The sequence below is a fragment of the Strix uralensis genome, chromosome 5 (genome assembly GCF_047716275.1).
Source record: "Strix uralensis isolate ZFMK-TIS-50842 chromosome 5, bStrUra1, whole genome shotgun sequence".
NCBI lineage: Eukaryota > Metazoa > Chordata > Aves > Strigiformes > Strigidae > Strix > Strix uralensis.
The window spans coordinates 19,032,040-19,047,404 of record NC_133976.1 but is presented as its reverse complement, the minus strand read 5'-3'; the positions used below and the strand labels follow the sequence as shown (position 1 = coordinate 19,047,404).

Here is a 15,365-nt window from a genome sequence, read left to right as displayed (position 1 = left end):
AAGGCAAAAGCTAGAACAAAAGAGGAACCCAGAAGCACATCCATTTTTTTAATGACTAATAATACTTTTAAAGTATTAACAGATAGTGGGAACTGCTGATGCACAGGAAAAGGGAGCATCTCACAATCATTTTAGTTTAATCTCAATTAGTTCATAGCCAGAAGCAAGGTGATACTCAAGCAGTGACCATTTCAAACAACTGCTTGATCCTCTTGAGGCTACAACTATTCCCAGATCCACAATCTCCAAAACATGTACAACTTTGAATAATGGAGCAGTAGTTTGGTTATTTCTTCCTTAAAGCCATAAATTTGTATTGAAAGAATCATGCAGAAAACCATGTAATTTAATACAATAAAAACTGTAGCAAAGTACAAAATATATAACATCATCGCCATGATTAATTAGCAGTCACCGCAGAACAACATAAAATGTGAGTGCTTTTTGACAAACTAGTGTAAAGGGGTAAAGAAATTTTAACTTGCAATACAGCAACTTCTCAAACCTTTCTTATTTCCAGTCTTTAAATAAATGTTAGTGCCACTCAAGAAAACAATAACTAGTACCCAGCTCTTCTACACTTCTAAGTAAAACAACCTGGTAGTGCATAACTGTTCCAGAGACATGAACAAATTCCAGACCAGACTTGTCCAAGCACAAGTTGTGGAGTATGACCGTATTGGGTTTGTGTAGCAAGGTTTTGGTAGCCGGGGAGCTACAGGGGTGACTCCTGTGAGAAGCTGTCAGAAGCTTCCCCTGTGTCTGATAGAGCAAATCCCAGCGGGCTCCAAGACAGACCCACTGCTGGCCAAGGCCGAGCCCATCAGCGATGGTGGCAGCGCCTCCGTGTTAACATATTTAAGAAGGGGGAAAAAACTGCTGTGCAACAGCCACTGGGAGAGAGGAGTGAGAATATGTGAGAGTGAAACAATTCCGCAGACACCAGGGTCAGTGCAGAAGGAGGGGGAGGAGGAGCTCCAGGCACCAGAGCAGAGATTCCCCTGCAGCCCGTGGTGCAGCCCATGGTGAGGCAGCTGTGCCCTGCACCCAGGGAGGTTAATGGTGGAGCAGATCTCCACCTGCAGCCGGGGGAGGACCCCACACCGGAGCAGGGGGATGTGGCCGTGACCCTATGGAGAGCACACACTGGAGCAGGCTCCTGGCAGGAGCTGTAAAACCATGGAGAGAGGAGCCCACGCTGGAGCAGGTTTGCTGGCAGGACTTGTGACCCTGTGGGGGACCCACACTGGAGCAGTCTGCTCCTGAAGGACTGCACCCCGTGGAAAGGACCCACGCTGGAGCAGTTTGTGAAGAACTGTAGTCTGTGGGAAGTACTCACGTTGGAGAAGTTCATGGAGGATTGTCTCTGGTGGGAAGGATCCCACACTGGATCAAGGGAAGAGTGTGAGGAGGAAGGAGCGGCAGAGACCACCTGTGATGAACTGATCACAACCCCCATTCCCCATCCCCCTGTGCAGCTTGGAGTGGAGAAGGTAGAGAAATCAGGAGTAAAGTTGAGCCCAGGAAGAAGGGAGGGGTGGGGAAAGGTGTTTTAAGATTTGGTTTTGTTTCTCATGACCCTACCCTGGTTTTGACTGGCAATAAATTAAGTTCATTTCCCCGAGTTGAGTCTGTATCACCCATGACGGTAACTGGTGAGTGATATCTCCCTGTCCTTATCTCACTCCACAAGCCTTTCTGTCACCATGATTTGGTAATTCTGCTTTTGCTACTGGATTTGAAGCCATGCAGACATCATAGAAATTGGGCAGTGTTGCATCAAGGTACACACCATTACAGATGGCAACGAACGCAAAGCTCTTAACCACCTGTAGCACCAAACATGCACAGGTTGACAGAGAACCTCTCTGAAGCCATTTTCAGCTCACCCTGTTTTGGGATTGGTTCTGTGCTTCCCATACCAGAGGTCAGAGCAGCCATAGAGCCACCTGGAGATAAGCCCTCCAGGTGCTGGGGTAATAGGAACAGACTGGCAGAGCTCAGTAAACCTCAACCCAAATCCTCAACCCATGAGAAATACTGAAAAGTGAATACTAATATTCTAATTTCATTCTAATTTGCTCTTTGTATATGAAGAAGAGTGAACAGAGCAAGGCCCTGCTCCAGGATGCCTTCAAGTGCTAAAGAGCTTGCAACATAAACAGTACTTAAAAGAGTGATCTTTAAATACACCAATCATGAGATTTTATGTTCCTTTTTTTTTTTTTTTAATTACATCTGCAAGTCAAAAAGTGGCACGATTTAGCTAATAAACAAACTGGTTGTTTTCTTGAGGTTATATTTGTCCCCTGAATACTTTCAGATTCTAGTGTGTCTTCTCATGAGCCTATTCACTTCAGCAGTCAACAGAAAACTGCCCTAAACTCAGATGTTTAAATATCTTTCATCTTTCTAGGTGAGTTTCAGGTAAGCGCACATTTTGGAGACTAAGACTTGAAGGGACTTCAAGAAGTGATGTAGTCCACCTGTGTGCTTCAGCTTGACGATACTATTCCCAACGGATAATATTTCAACCTGAAAATAGAATTTCTCCTGTTTCACAACTTCCCAATAAAATGTCTTCCAATGCTTAACTGTTCTTGCCATTGGCAATTCTACCCCAACGCATAGCACAAATTTGCCTTGCTGCAATCTTCCTAATGTCTAACCCAGATCTCCCTCAAATCAGTTTGCACTCATTGCTTCTTGTAATCTTCCCACTTTACAGAAAGAACAGTTTGTTACTCTTAAGGCAGAATTTTACTGAAATTTTTACTGAAAACTCTTATCATACTAGTAATCTCTTCTCTAAACTCAGTAACTCTAGTTTCTTCTGTACTTCTTTCTAGGTTCTTCTAAAGTTGCAGTTATTCCCTTCGTTCTCCTGTGGATCCACTTGATTTGACCTACAAGTTTCCTCATGTGTGACTGCAATTAAACATCTATATTTTGGAATACCATATAGCTTTGTGCATGTTAGAAAGAAGCTGAGATCCAGAATACAGTGGTCTATTATAATTTTTCACCTGAGGAATTAACACAATCTTCAACTTTCCTCCATATGGTCAAAATTAATAAATCACTCACATGAAAACACACATTAGTACAGTATCTGCTTTTAGAAAATATTTCAATAGGTATTGATCCATTACATTATTTTTTTCTGGTTATTTATATGTTAATTTGCTGTTTGGATATATTTCAAACACATTACTCATTGCTTTTCACAAGACTAACAACAATTAGTAGGAAGATCTATTGTTCTGACTAGCATTTACTTGTGAAATGATGTAGTGCCAAAGGTAAAATGTAATGAATAGGCAGATTCATTATATTGTGTTGGATTTCCAGAACAGGCATAAAAAGCACATTTAGGCAAATAATTGGATTTTGTTATTAAACAGAACCTTCTATCACTATGGGTTATAAGTGGCAAGAGGACACAATTTCTAAGCAAAATAAATCTTTGCTAAAATCCAGATACTGGACAGAATAGATCCGTGTCTTGGACTTGTAAGAACATACACTACAGTTGACCAGTCATACTTGGCTGAGCTACCAATTCCAACTGGGACATCTAAATACTACCAGAAAACAAATACCGTTGTTCTCATTAGTACAAAAACTTGTGTTGCCTCTTTTCCTCATATGATTATAAAAAGTTATTTTGAAATATATATGAGAAGGGAATAATTTTACCTATATTTTGGGTAGTGAATTGAAGACATTTACAGTTTTTCTTACCAATACTGTATTGAACTCTTTTTTTTCAGTCTCCCCTTTTAAAATTAGTTTTAAAAAAAATCACAATTGTGTGTCTTGTTTTAATTCCAGCTTTGTATTTGATATGCCTGCTAAGAAACAACAAAAATAAATATTAGTCAAAAAATCTAAAAAGCATGCATTTTTATATGATGTGACTCACTTCAGTCTATAGTACTGCCTTTAAGAACAGGTGGTGCTGATAAATACTGAGAAAGGTCAATAATTCCTCACTTGTGCTCTTGGGGCATGAAAACAAGCAGTCATTAAAAGGCTACTGAAAATCTGTTACTAATTCCTTTTTTCAAGTTGCTCAGTTGGGAAAAGTAGGGGGTTTATACCACCTATGGTGCACTTCCCTGTGAAGACGTAGGCATCTTTTATTTTCATCACCCAAAACCAAAGACTGTATCAAAGCTACCTTTTGTGGGTAGAAAAACTGTCAGACTCCCCCTCTTGGTATATCCCGGCACAGCAGATGCCAGATAGAGAACATCTTTCTCAGCTCCCTGAAAAGAAAATTAATGAGAGCTTTTGTCTGCATAGCTTCCTTTCACTGCCATATTTCTCTAACCCTATCTTAAAAAAAGAACACCTTTGAAAATACCAAAACATTTTCAAATACAAAGCTATTTTATCTCAAAGCAGCACCTTCTCTCATTTTTCTGCAGTCCTGATATGCTGTGCACTATCAAATAGCCACTGAACTGGGTCGTCTTAATTTTATTTATTTGCTATGAAACTATAAAAAAAATGCAAACAAAATCCCCAGATTGGTAACCTTTCCTTGTGCAGCATTTATTCAAGCTTAGGGCTTTTTAACTGCCAAATCTGTTTCCTGGATGGGAAGAGAAAACTTCACTTCTGCATTCTGTGACTCTCTCTCTAGTCTGATGTGCTGCTCTGATAATCTCATTCGTATCTGCCTCTCCACCCCCACCCCACCCCCAAAAAATGTATAGAAGACAAACAGGAGAAAAGAATTATACTACAGTATGTTAAAAGTAGCAAACCCTTCAAAAGCAGGCAAATTTGCAGCTGGGAAACACTGTCCTCAACTCAGTTTTACTATACATAGGGAACACAGGCAGCACATCTGGTACGCAAGGTATTTTACTGTTTTGAGACACAGGTTAAGCATAAAAGGGCAAACTGAAAACAACAACACTAACACAAACTTTTTTCCCCACATTCTTAAAAGCAATTCTCTTTCTCACTTTAATTGTTTCAAATCTTTCTTTTTTTTAGTGTTTAAAAGATAAAAGAAAAATAAATTTTAAAGGAATGAAAGGCTGGCAATATTATCTGTCATAATAAGTCACATTCAAATTCTTTCCAGGAAAATTTTGAAGGCCAAAGTCTCAAAAAGTTTTGGAAGATAACAACTTTCCTCAAAAAGTTTTACACAGCAGTAAACATCCATTTTACCAACTTGAAAAAGCTATCAGATTATATAAACAGAAAGTTCTGAAAAAAATTATTTTGGGTATACTGACAAGTAGACATTTTCAAACATTAGCAGAGGAGTAGCAGAGTTGCTTGGGGTTACACAGATAAATAATGTTCCTTATTATTTTCAGTGTCAAAATGTACACTCTAAAAACACAAAAATATGCAAAAAGCTTTTCCAATACTTTTAGAGGAGGCTAAAATATTTAAATCTGTAAAAAGTGACAGAATAAAGATATTAAGTACAAAACCAAGTTATTATGTGTAATAAATGCATTCTTTTAAAGAAAGTGCTGCAGTATTTTTTGCTATTGTGACATTAATTCCTCTAAATGTGTTTGACAGAGAAGTGCCAACAAGAGTGTAACCAATAATTGCTAACTTTTGCCTATGACAGAAAAAAAGGGAAAGTATGAAAAATGTGCTAAACAGATACCTTTTCATATATGTAAGTATATACTAAATCTGCACAAATGATACTAAAATTCTGGTTTATAGCCATAATCATCTGGTTATAGCAGAAATATTGGAATTCTCTTGTCTCTGCTTAACTGCTGCATCATATCAACAGAAAATCCTATTTTACACGGCTTACTACTGAACAGCTACCCAACAGATTAAGAAAGTGGTTTTGAGATCTGCATACGCCAATCTTCTATACTTTTAAGATTCTTGAAACCGAATCCATGTTTCTGTGTAGTTCCTCTCCAAACAAGGCTCACGCCACCCTAATCTCATAAACCATTCAAAATATTAAATCACTCTTGATAGATAAGACATTCCAGTCTCTTAATGAGCAATCACAGATAAAGAAAGCTTTCAAGTATATCCAAGGCTGTAACACACCCTGGCTTCAATATCCACATACCCTCCCAAAGTTAATCCCTAACTGCACTACTTTCCATGGGATTCAAAGTCACGTTTAGAAACTGTATCCTTTACCTTTCCCCATCACTGCTGTGTCTGAATGGTTAAAATGTTCTACTAGGTGAAAAGAGTACTTGTCTGGGGGCAAAGGAGTTCCCACAATTAATGTGTGTAACATCAACTCAATGGTTTTCAGGTCTCTTTGAATAAATATATTAAACAATAAGAGATTAAAAATTATTTTAAATCAGGCATGAGTAGTGAATGTAATTATTTTTAATTCTCAGTGGCATATGCAAAAAGTTTTAGATATTTCAATTTTTAACACCCCTTCACACTGACTGCAGCTGACTAGGGTGTGTTAAATTGCTTTGCAGGAAGATCAGACAGGCATGGGACTGCAATTATATATCACAATACCCTTTTCTGGGTTCACAGCTCTATTCATCTTTTAGAAACACTGAAGGACAGATTGGACATAGGGGAACGGATTAGCCACAGGACGACCTGTATTTCCACATAAAAGCCTAAGTGTGGAAAAATGGCACCCTGTGTCACCCATTCTTCACTTCCTGAAAAAAACATATTCATGAAAATAGACATTTAAACAGCTCTTTCCCACTCATCTCAGAACAAGCATTCATTGTTTCTTAACACCATTTAAATGGCAATAATGAAATGCTACTACTAAACTGCCTTAATTCAAAAATGTATATAAAAATATTTAAGAATTGACAGGGCTACTAAGAGTAAAATCTAAGTTCAAAATAGGAACTAATATGAAAAATTAGCAGTGTGAAATCTCTCAGTTGACTGTTCAAACACACAACCTCATATTTATGAATGTGACTGAAGGAGGATTTGGTTCTGATAATAAGTTTCAGCTGGATGTAATGAAAGTTCTACACATTATAGCCATGCAGTACAACTGAAATTACAAAAATATCTTGTGTTAGTAGGTGATAAGAGTTTAACATAACAGATAACATCTCTAATTCCAAGTGAGTAAAAGGAAAATGAATGCAGAAAAAGACATGTGGTAATTATATAATTTTGAGATGTTTTAAGAAGTGAAGATTATGTCAGTTTTCTATTAAGACCTGCCTCTGGAAAAACAATAAGCAGTAAATATTATGAAACATGCAAAAATGGGAAGAGTGTGCATTAATAAATTAAGTCAGACCTGTAATTAATTGTACATGTCATTCTTCTTATATCAATTGTCTTGCATACAAAAGAGATGCTTGGTGTATGAGCTTGTACTGTCAAATTGTCTCAGGAGATATGTGCTATCAGCTAATCTGATCAAGTTAGGCAAACTGGTGGTTTACTTGTTTGTTCTGTGGGACTACAGGAAAGTATCCTTCTGCACAAGAAATAATCAAATGAAAATTTCCAAGCACTTATCTTAGGAATTCGACCACACAGCTAAGTTACAAACAATGAGCCCATGTAGTTCATTAGGCTCTGACGGGAAATTAATCTTTTTGCCAGGAAATCAACAGTCTGACAAAATTATGGCAATGAGATATGCCATTCCTAACTTTTTATAAAATTTTAATGTAAAGGCCTAACTGGTATCAGAAAATAATTTCAAATCTTCTGAAGTTAAGGTAACAGCCATCTCATATGTATTCTTTTTTATACATATTTACTTAGTAAACTAATGCGGTAGGCACATGGTTAAATGATTCGCTAGTCTTTTCCTCACACTTCTTTCACTTGTTTTCTTACTGAAAATAATGATAATAAAACCCCACAGGTTTTAAAATGAAAAAGAAAGAAAATGTAAATCTTGCTTTTGCAAACTGTTTGCAATATGTAGCTTAAATCTTCTGTTATCTATTTCTCCTTCTCTTAGATGCTTGTATTTGAATATATTATGCTTAATCCAATCATTTTTATTGGATATTTGAAAAGTTCTTCATAAAGAAAAAACTCAGTTATACCATGTAGACTTTCAAGCAATTCCACTATTCAGTGTCATTACTGACACTACAGGGAGGAATACATACATTGCTGAAGTAATTATACAAAAGGGGTCAAAACGCTATTGTGGAGATTAGCACCCGTCAAGAAAAGGCTGACAACTAGCCCAATACATGCAATCTGTATTTACAGAAAGTATATAGTTCTCAGTGTTAAACAAAACAGAAACATTTTGTTCGCAAATATAAACAAACTGATGCAATTAAGTTATCCACAAGGCTAAGAGCTTCAGTTTTCTCTCTGCAGTCCATGTTAAGAGTGGCTATAAATGCTGGAGGAGAAGCAATGTAAAATGTGTTAAAAGTCCTCGGTGTATGGCCATGGTTTCTGGTTTTATATATTAATTTGCTAGCTTTCTACTCCTACAATGCAAGAAGAAATATTTTAAATAAAACAAAATGCTTCTTCCTTCATGGATTATTTACAGTAACACAGGTCTCAAAATCAAGCAGTGAAAGAGTGAAGAAAAAAAAAAAAAAGCATAATGCCAAATACTGACAAAAAAAATAGCCTGAAATGACTGGCAGTATTTCATTCTGCAAAATCTCCTCAAAAGGAGTCATCTCATTAGACAGAGATATATAAATACACTAGTCCGAGCATTTTAGAAGAATGTTAAATAAGTGACTATGTGGGAGGCATTGCACACAATGCAATTAAACCGTGGATAGGTTTCTTAAAGGAGAAATCGCTGGCACTAGAGATATCTGGATAACGCTTCTTAATTAAAGAAATCAGGAAAATCAGTGTTTATTCAATTCAGAAAAGATCTGTGAAAGTGTACAGTCTCGTGCCTTTTTTGGACTGACACTAAATTAAAACCAGTAGCAATACTTCAGTAGTTGCAAGACTCTCGCTTTGCCCAGTCTTGGGTGAAACTTTGTCCCAGTCACATAAAAGTTTTTTTTCCATGCTTTGCGCTGCCAGCCCTCCAAGCTGAGCTGGGCTGCTTCTTCCGGCAGCTATAATCTCAATTATATTACAATGCTAAAAAAGAATAAATGGGTTCACCAAAACCCCCATATATCGTGTTACATTTAACACTGCTTAAAGAACAGCACTGGGCTTTCCCACACACCACCAAATATATATACACCTCTCAGGATTCACACTTGAATCTCAGACTACAGTTTGCTTTACAAATAAGCAGTGGAATCACTATTTCAGCAGAGGGAAAAACAAAACAAAAAAAAAAAAAAAAGGAGTAATTTCCTGAGGAAAGAAAACAAACAAAAAGAAACAAAACAAAAAAAAAAGAGCAATATGAGGTTTACTCCCCAAGAAATTTCCTCTATCCACTTAATCAAACATATCTGTTTCCACCCAGCTCACACAGGGAAGAAAAAAAAAAAAAAAAAGCCTGCCCCACAATCCAAACTCTTTTCTCCAGCAAATTGTAATCACAATTTTCTGACCACAAGGTGGAAAAAAACAGGACCGTTGAAACCACGCAAAGGCCTCTTCCAGTTTTGGGGCAGCAAGGAGGAGAATGAAGATGCTGAACGCCCAGGATTTACTCTGCCCTGCCCTTTCCATAGAACTTTAGTGCCATCTATTGAAAATGTACCGAATGAGGAAGAGGGAAAGGATGTCTATTGATCTGGTATAAAAATAAGACGTTTACTTGTTAATGGTTTTTTTGGTTTATTAATGCTCCCATGATGACTACTGTTCTGTGGTCATCCGATAGCAACAAATATTTTCTATACACTGTACATGCCCCATAAAGAAATGAGGCATTGGCTAAAACATTGACTACAAACATCATACACATTATATATATATATATACACACATTTACCACGAATGTAAGTCTAAAGCTACCTCTTATCTAAAGGAACAAAAATGAGAAGGCTTTAACGGAAAAGAAAAATAACGTGGAAGCACTGCTGTAAATAGAACATACTGGAAACAGTAAAAATAATTAAGGCACCTCGTAAAGACCTCAGTATTAAAGAACAGGGTATGCAGACATGCAGATATAATTACCTTCTTTAAGAAACTGTGAGTGGATGACAAATATAAGAAAACAGCAGATCGCTGCTCCTGCTAGTGCCCATAAAGCTTTCAAGAGCTGCATCTCGGTCTGAAACTCAGTAAATACCCAGAAAGTCACACCATGAATTTCCACAGCGATGCATCAACGCTTCCCTCTGTGCGCCAGGCGCGGCGGCTCCCGGCAGGGACCACACTCCCGAGCAGGGCGGGCGAGCCCGGGGCTGCGGAGGAGGGGCCGGGGCTTCACACCCCGCGCGGGGGCAGCGGCAGCGCCGCGCTCTCCTGGCCGCGGCAGCCGGCGCGGGGCCCCATGAATCAGCGCTCCGTCTCCGCGGGAGCCGCGCCGAGCCGCGCCGAGCCGGCGGCGGGGGCAGGGAGGCCGGCAGCGCCGGGCAGGGCTGCGCAACAGCGCCCGCTGCGCCGCGGGGCCGCCGCCGCCCGCTCAGGGCGCGCCGCCGCCGGGCGGCGCGGGGCGCGCGGGGGCCGGGCCCACCCCGCCGAGGCTCCGCGGGAGCCGCTGCAGCATCGCCGGGCTGCGGGCGCCGCCGCTCGCTCCTCGGGCCGCCGCTCCGCTGCTGGCTGCCACGGCTCGGGGAGGAGAGAGCGAGCGGGGTGGGGAGGGAGCGGGGGGAGGGAGGGAGGGATCTCTCTTTACTGCAACTTCTCCCGGCTGGCGGCAATTTGTTGCACCCCCTTCCCCTCCTCCCCGCGCTCGGAGATCCCCTCTGCTGCGGGGAGGGGGGACTACACACACACACATTCACACACACACTCACACACACACACTCACACTCACACTCAGCTCATCCCGCCGTCCCCGGCAAACGCGGGGCCACCCGGGGGCTCTCGCAAGGATCGCCGGCCTCCCCTCGGGCTCACACCTCCGCCGCCGGGGCTCCTCGCCGCCCGGCTACGGGAACCCGCCCCCCGGGCCCCGCAGGCGGCCCCGCTCTCTCGCCCGCCCGCGGGGTCGACCCCGTCCCGGCGCCGCTGCCCGGCAGTGGCACCGGGCTACGGCCAGAGCTCGCTCAGTTTACAGGTTGATGCCTCCGTTGCAGCCATCCCCACGGAAAACAAGAACGCAAATGAAAGAATGCTATAAATCACACACAAAAAAAAAAAAAAAAAAAAAAAAAAAAAGGACCGGGTCTGTGATTTTGCTGCCGCCCTCCCACTCCAGGGGAAGGACCGAGCCGCTGCGGCCGGCCGCCGTAGAGAAGCCGGGCGGGGCGGCGGGAAGGCCGGGGAGGTGCTGCGATGCGGAGCCGCTCCGCGGGGGCTGCGCGCTCGGCCTCGCCACTGTGGGACGCGGCAGCCCCGGCCGGGGGCAGACACGCCGCGGCGGTGCGCGCCCGGGAGCCGCGGGGACCGCCCCGACGGACGGGGAATGCCCCTAAGGGCACCGAGCTCCCTGCCGCGCCCGCGGCTAGCGGCGGCTCGGTGGGGCGGTGCGGGGTAGGGGAGCCGCTGCGCTCCCAAGCGCCGCCGGCTGCGCGTGTTCGGGCGGCGGAGGGGGCTGCCTGGGCCGCGCTCCCGCCCGGGTGCCCCCCTGCCCGCGGGCACGGTGTGGCTGCGCGCCTCTCGCGTTCAAACGCCGCTGGCTGCCCCGCGCAACTTCCGCGAGGCGTGCGTGCCCGGCGCCGCGGCCTGCGCTGGCTCGCGGGGCAAAACCCCGAGTGCCGCGGAGCGGCGAGGGGAGCAGCGCGGCCCAAGGCCGGCGGCGGGGCCGGAGCGGGTGTGGGCAGGGTGCGAGCGACGGGCGCGTAACACGGGGAGAGGAGGGGGACCGCGCGGCGGCACCGCGGGAGCCTGCGGGCAGGAGGCGGCTGCAGCGCCGGGCGGCCTCGGCGGGGCAGGCGGCAGTACACGGCCCGGTACGGCACGGCTTGGCTTGGCACGACACGGCCCGGCTTGGCTCGGCTCGGCACGACACGTCTCGGCTCGGCACAGCCGCGGGCCCTCCTCGCCGTGCAGCTAAACTGCAAGTTGCTGCGCTCCTCAGGCCGGCTGCCCGCATCAGCACTGGAGTAACGCACCGATGGCCGCTGCCTTCCCCCGGTTTGTCCGGGATAGACAGGAAAGCGATCCATAGTTTTGAGGATATAAACCAAGTAACGGAATCCTTGCACACTAAGAGCTTTGTTTTCATAGCTCTTTGGTTACATGTTTGCATTTATGTTATTTTTTGTAATACTTAATATTTAAATATTTTAATTAAAAACAAACAAACAAACAAACAAACAAAAAACCCACAAAACCAAAAACAACCACGGGAGGGTTTCCAATTGCTGGGAAGGACAGATTAGTAAAAGACCAGTATTTTCATTGGGCAAACATCTCCCTTGTTGTTGATGATGTGTGTTAAGTTCTTCCCTGTGCTTTCTGTCTTTTCACTGATAGCACAGAGAAACATTAAAAACAACAATCTTTTGAATTTTAAACTTCACACAAGTCCCTATAAACCCATTTATTGAATTTACTATATTTGAAGATTACAGCAATGCAATGTTAAAGCAATGTCATAGCTACACTAGAAATATTCCACTGTAAATCCTTCATTCTGAAATGTACACTTTGGTGCGAAATTGGCCATGCTTGGGTGCAGTTCAAGTTCGGTTTTGTTTGTTTATTTGTCTTCTGGGTGAAAGAAAAAAGATGTCAAGTAGCTAAAGAAAATTCACACATTGTACACTTAAGCAAACACAAAAAAACCCCAACCCTGACATAGCAGCTTTTATCTCCACAGATGTGGATCTTAAAAGTGTGACAAAGTTAAGAGTTTATGTAGTCCAGGATAAGCAATATGTATATTTCAGTTTGAACATGCTGAATTTGAAGAGAAATCCTGTGAATAATTTTACACATTACTTTCCTTTTTGACTAAAAGCATGTGAAGACCCACTGTCAATGGGTCAAAATCTCCAAATTGCTTGCCCCTTTTGAGGTGCAAGATGATAGCCCTTCTCCCATTTTAAACTTCTCTTACTTCTTTGAGCTTCTGAATTAGACAAACACTCCTGGGCTTCTGTGGGCTTTGGATCAGACCCCTTCATAAGCAAGGCATCAGAATGCGGCACTGTGCTTCCCGGCCACAGGGGAGTCACTCTGCATGCACACTAGAGTAAGTAGGAGCAAAATCTGGTTCAGTGCTCACACTGTACAGAGATATTTAGTCTCATAGCAACAAGGGATTCCAGAAGACTTCCCATTTGAGAGGACAGAGGTACCTGGCAACGCTGCTTGCCGCACTAAATAAGGTTCACTGTGGTTTTTGTGTTTTCTAAATAGCTTTGGACCTTTCAAATAGGGTGAGTCCTATCAGAAATATCCCTCTTCAATATCTTGTCACCTGCAAAAAGATTTATAAGATATTAAAGATACCTCAAGTTACCAGTGTAGACTTCTCTGGGAGAGTTTCCTGAATAAATTCCACTGACAAAAATTCTCCCTTATCTTTCAGCCTTTTAAGATTTGCATCCCCAACTAATGGACTAACACCCATCCAAGAACTTCTAAGCTCCTTAGGCCAAGAGATATTTACAGAACTATCTCACTGTGAATTTTCAGATTTTTGCCAGAGTTCTGACCCCAAACATCTCCAGCAATACAGAGGCAAAAAGGCTGTGGTCCTGCAGCAGCTCCTGCCAGGGAACCACTCCACGGGAACTCTCCCAGTTGTGTTTTAATGATAAAGGAGGGACGTTCAGCACCTGCAAGCTGGTAATGGATGGTGATGGCGTTGGAAGACATTTCCAATACAGAAGACAGTTGCAGCTGCAAAAAGTAGTGAGGAAGTGAGGAATGCATTTTCTTGATGATCAAGGAGCAAGAGCAAATATGTATAAGATATAAATTCTTCTGAGTTCTTATAAGAAAGCAGCACAAAAATGAAGTGCATAATTTCCAAATGTGTGTTCTCTTTTGGAAATACAGCTCATTTGTTCTTTTTACCAAAACTTCAATCTAGTTCCACAGCATTACTAAAACTGGAACTCTGTAGCAAAGACAGCAGCCTTTGCTCAATTTTAGAGATTTAAAAATATTATCTATACTCTGCATTTAATTCTGTGAAAAGATTCTACCAAACTTTAGAAGATTTACTCTTCGCTACTGAGATATTTTAACAATAAAAACATGCTAAAATTCCTGGAAGACAATCATGTTCAGATTGTATTCCATATACCTGTAACTAGGGCCCTAGTATTTTCAGTTGTGTCAAATGCCTTTTGCATAATTATTTTATTCCTGTTAATGCAATAAACGCCAAAATTATGCACAGCCAATGCAGATCTAAATGCAGGAGCGCAAGAGATGACGTTAGCCCATTTTCACTAATGAATTTGGAAACTACTACTGGCTTTGAATCACAAAAAAAAGAGCAGACGATATTTATTATTAGGTTAGCTAGACCAAACCTTTGCTAATGCCCACTGGATTTCATTTTTGTTAGTTTTGAGTTACTCAGGCAATAGTCTGTCACCAGTCACTTGAGGTGATTATTCCAGCCCAGTGGTTCTCTCAGCTGGAATGTTTCTCCTGATGCTAAGTTTAACATTTTATTTTGTTGAAATTCACCCAGTTCATCCTTCACATATGCCTGAAGTGCCATTATAAATCTTTTCCCATTTTGAATCTAACCAAAATACATGCTATATTGAAAACATAGTAATGAATACAGATGGATATATTTCCACCAATTAGTTTTTGCAGCTTTTAAATATTTTTTTCCCTCTGTTCTCTGCATGCCAATGGCTGGTTCTCATTTCTTTGCTACAGGGCTGGTCACTACTATAGTAGTCCTCAAAATTTTATCACTGATCTTCAGTTGATGCTGGGTAAGTGTCACTGGAGTATAAATTAACCTCTAAAGAGATTCTGTTAACCATTGGTTTGTGACATGATGCAGCTACCATAAGAACGACAAATACACATCTATATGATCATCTCCTTCCACGAACACCTAAAATTTTCACTTGTTTTTCCTTCCCTTACCTAATTAGGTGATATGTTAATATGTCTTTAGTAATTTTTTGACAGACCAAACCCAGCTTCCTGTTCTTTCTCCTAGTGGCAAATTCATAAAAGGGATAGCACAGCCTAGATAATTTAGAATAACCAATGTGCAATTTCCTTGCTACAGTGCATCATGTCTACTTAAAACTGTCAATGTTTTGGCGGGGGGGGGGGGGGGGGGGGTAAGTCATTTTGTTTCCTTTGGCTTTCCAGTTGTACAATTCTGCTGTTCTTGTCTCCTTCCTACAGTCTTACTGACTTTCTATTCAGGTATGATTTTCTTCCTC

The 15,365-nt window shown here is 42.1% G+C and overlaps 1 protein-coding gene across 6 annotated transcripts in view; it reads right to left on the bottom strand.

Annotated features, from left to right (window-relative positions):
* Positions 1 to 15,365, bottom strand: part of TAFA5 (TAFA chemokine like family member 5) — a 458,203-nt gene that overhangs the window by 319,635 nt on the left and 123,203 nt on the right. The window contains exon 1 of one of the 6 annotated variants that reach the window (XR_012629143.1): positions 10,057 to 10,352. The exons of the other annotated variants lie outside the window; for them this stretch is intronic. The gene's annotated coding sequence lies outside the window, so the exon portion shown is untranslated. Of the gene's footprint in view, positions 1 to 10,056; positions 10,353 to 15,365 lie in introns of those variants that run through there. 6 annotated transcript variants of the gene reach the window in all.